This window comes from Erinaceus europaeus, chromosome 16 (assembly GCF_950295315.1).
Source record: "Erinaceus europaeus chromosome 16, mEriEur2.1, whole genome shotgun sequence".
Taxonomy (NCBI): Eukaryota; Metazoa; Chordata; class Mammalia; order Eulipotyphla; family Erinaceidae; genus Erinaceus; species Erinaceus europaeus.
The window spans coordinates 66114453-66118779 of record NC_080177.1 but is presented as its reverse complement, the minus strand read 5'-3'; positions in this window follow the sequence as shown (position 1 = coordinate 66118779).

Genomic DNA, 4327 nt, shown 5'->3' with positions numbered 1-4327 from the left:
CAAGTCAATATTAGCACTTTCAGAATACAGATACTGGATTAGAACAAGAATGGATTTTTTAGGAAAACAATCGAGACTTTGGGGAAAAAAGATTTGTTAACAAGAGTGGGACAGAGAGGAGTGGGGATCAGGACATACAATGCTATTGGGAATTGGGACCTCACACATGGAAGTCCAGAACTTTACCCACTGTGCCACCTCCAAGGCCATAGATAATTATAGTTGGTCCTGGTTCCATACAATTTGCAGCAGCACAAATAAACAATATGTTTGTTTTGCCTCTTCCTTTCTGTCATCTGTGAGTAGGGGGTGTGGTCAGAAAAAGTGAATTTGAAATGGTCAGTAATTTTCACCCCTGGCAGAGTTAGCATTCCTGGAAAATTGGTGATTTTCCTCAACTGGTAGCTTCTTCATGACCTGGGAAATCAGGGAGGGTGTGCTCTACCAGCTCCCAAATTATACTGAGGCAGATACCCTGCCTGAGAGATATGTGCTTCACAATCATAGAATAAAAGATGCTAACACCAGCCACTCAGCATATTATGAAACAACTGATAATGCCTTCGTGTCTCTCTCTCTCTCTCTCTCTCTGTGTGTGTGTGTGTGTGTGTGTGTGTCAGAGAGAGAGAGAGAGAGAGAGAGAGAGAGAGAGCCAGGACATTATGCTGTCATTTATGATATTCTGTTTGTTTTTTTCTCTTTCCTGGTGTGAGAGATCAGACCCAGCACTTCAGGTATATAAAGCCTATGTTCTTCTGCAGAGCCACTTCCAAGGTCCAGACAATTGCTTTTAGTTTCACTGGGTAAAAGCTTACAGGATTGTATGTTCAGGGCCCTTCGCAGTGGAGACTCCACTCAGCTAGGTGGGAGTTTGTTCTGTGGACTCAGACTGCCTGCATCCATCTCTCAGCTCTCTTCTGACAAATCCCGTCATCTTGGCCAGTTTCTTTATCTCTCTGTACCTCTACATCTGCCTAGCTGCACTCCCCTCAGAGAGATGCTAGAATTAAATATGTGTGATTTGTATCACTTGCTTTGGAAGTGTAGCAAATGCCACTTGTGTGCTGGTTGTTACTATTGTCAGTAAGTCTTCTCACAAACAACCTTTAAGTGCTGACCTCATTTCTATTCTCGCTGCTTTTACCTCCTGCAGCTCTTTATCACTTCACCCATCAGTCTGGGATAATTGCCTCTAAACTACTCTTTCTAGCCCTTCTCCTCTTGAATCAACCTTCCATGCAGATTCCTAGTTAATCTTTCTAAAATGCCAATTTCAACCTTCTTTCATTTAAAAAAAATCCCTCTCTCCAGGGTAGAATTTACATCTTTTTACCTGTTCCTTAAGACCCTTCACAACTTCCACCTTACCTCACTGTCAATTTATATTTGCTATAATTTTTTTGTGCTCCCCACTCCTACTGGTGGCTGTGTCTTTTGTGGAGTCAGAGTTGAAAGTCAGAGTTGAAAGACAGGGTAAAAATGATTTAAAATAAACAAACAAGACAAAAAAACACAAACAAACCAGGAGCCAGCTGAAAAGAGATAGGAAATGGAGACACCTAGAGATCAGAACTTCTGGCACTGCTTCCAGGCAAGGTCTTTCTCTGATGAATGCTGATTCCACACTGTTACTATGGCATTGACCACACTCACCTGTGACATGTGCACCACTCCTAAGCCCCCCCCCCCAAACACCCTGGATCATGGACAACTGGACTGAAAGGCATGTGATGGGTCAGCAGCTTTATGGAATGCTGTCTTGCACAGTATGAGGTAACCACATCAATCGCTGTTATAACTTGGCCTGCACATTGCATTAATATAATACAATTTTATAACTTCGAGAAGGCAAGCACTGCATTCCTAATGAGTTTATGTCCCCCGCCCCCCCATTCCTTTACCTTTGCTCACCAGAGCAGAAATTATCTGCTCCCCCTGCCCCTCTCGCCATGTCTTGTAAATTCATGTGTTTCATTTCTTTTGTTCTGATGGGATCTGTGCATTGGGAGAGGGAGGCAGAGACTGAAATTCCATTTCTCTAATTTCTCATTTGCAAAATGTGTGTGTGAGTGCTGTGTATTACATAGCCATGTGTGTTTTGGTTATGTTTGAGAAACTTTCGTCGTTGGCAGGGGTTCAGCTCTACACTTTTTGCTTGTCTTATTCTGCTCCCTGTGAAACTGATCAGGTTGCCAAATTCTTACTGACATCAAAGTATGCTCTGGACTCAGATCATCTCTGTGGGATGCAGAGGAAGAGGAGAAATAGCTCTTTCCAAGAGAACGCTTCTCTGACTAAGTCTTCAGTACATTCTGGGGTTTATCAGACGGCATTTTCACTGGCCAGGCTCCTAGTGAAGTCAAATATTAAAAATGACGTCAATCGGCTTGTGGCCAGGAACTGAACAGTACTGGGCAAAATCTCAGGGCAACAGATCCACCCTGTTGGATCTTGATTCATATAGTTCCGTTTTGCATGATGTTTTTTCAAGTAGCAATAAAGATAGTAAACAGATTACAAAGCAAAGGCCACCCATGCATAAATTCCTTTCTCCTAAACCAAATGAATGCAACGCCAACCCTAACAAAGGTTAATTAATAGCACAACAGAGACTCTGATTGAAAAAGAAAATCCTCCACAGAGGCTGCAGCACTAGGTTTTAGCCAGTCTGCATGTCTTCTGCTGCAAATTGCTTTGCCCTTACAAAGAATTGTTATAGTTTCTACACCTTCTATATGGAGACACAGGTAAATCTGAGACTGGTAAGAAGGGTGACCTTGATTTTGGGGCCAAAGATTGCCCCACAACTTGGAAATATTCCTGTTGTTTTTTTGTTTGTTTGTTTTGGTTTTTGTTTGTTGTCTTCTTTTTTCAATTTTGCCTTCATTTTCTCCAGAGCCCACTTCCTCATACTGACAACCGGTTTTCCAGGTCCACCTATGAGCAACAACAAATTCTGATACTGCTAAACACATCTTGCACAATCTCCAAAGTATCTTCTGCTTTTCATCCTTACTTGTTCTTACCAAGCAATGGGTCATGGTTAGTTTGTGTCTAAGGTGGTGACATATTTTGGAAAACTCTTGGAGGTGGGGACAAGTTATGGACTGGAGAGATATGTCTGGTCTCTAGTTTTGAGCAGGGAATATATCACAGACAGGCCACATCTAAGTCAGACATAACTCATGACTGTATAGACAAGCAAGTAGGTAGGCAGGTAAGCAGACTGACAGACAGACACACACACAAACACACATACAGGGCAAGATGATTTTTTTTTTTTTTTGAGAGAAAGCAATCAGGCATTTATCTAAGTCTACACAAGGTCTTTGTGTGTTGTTGTTGTTGTTGTTGTTATGTGTGTGTTTTCTTATATCCAGTGTAAGCAGGGGCCTTGCCACTCCAGGAAACTGTTTGAAATCTTTGCATTACAGATCCTCTTCTTGGCTACACTGTAGAGATGAAAAAAATTAGAAACTTTAACTTGTTTACCCAGAAGATCTTCTGTTATCTGTTTTTGAAGTGAATAACCTATCAATAATTTTTTAAAATATTAAAAAATTCATTATCATTTGAAAGATCAAGTGATAGCATCTGATAATTTTAGGATTTTATAGAATCTCAGGGACCACTAATCCAGACCACTTATTTATAGCTTAAAGAAACAACACCCGATTAATGGAAAAGCCGAACCTAGAACTAAAATTTATTCACTTCTGAGTCACACTCCTTTAGGAAAAAATCACTCATGCCATCTAGTCTCTTGAGAATCTTCAAATCTCTTCTTTTTTTTTTTTCTTTCTGCTTTTGTTTGATTCTTTTTTTTTTTTTCCTGTCTCCAGGGCTTCACTACTGCTCCTGGCTGAATTTTGCAGATAGAAAGAGACAGAGAACAAGAGGAAAAGAAATCAAAGCACACCAAAGCTTCTTTCATTGCAGTGGTGGCCTGGTTCAAACCTGGGTCATGCACAAGGCAAAACAGGATTCTAACCAAGTAGATTATTTTTTCTGGTTCTCCTCAGTTACTTCTTTTTAACCTTCACATGAGAAAGTTGTGTGCAATTTAATGTTGCACAGCTCACCAATTTATTCCTGTTCAATATTTGTGAATCATTTTGGGAAATGAAATAAAGCAGAGCAACAGAGCGAATTACAGCAGTTGACAACAGAAATCTAATTCCCTCTTTACTATGTATCCTTTATTAATACTTAATCCTCAGTCTCTCAAATATACCATGATTATCAAATGCATAAAAGTGAAAAATAACCTTACTCTCTCCAGCATGAACTGAACACTAAACACAACTATACACTGTGTAATGCAGCT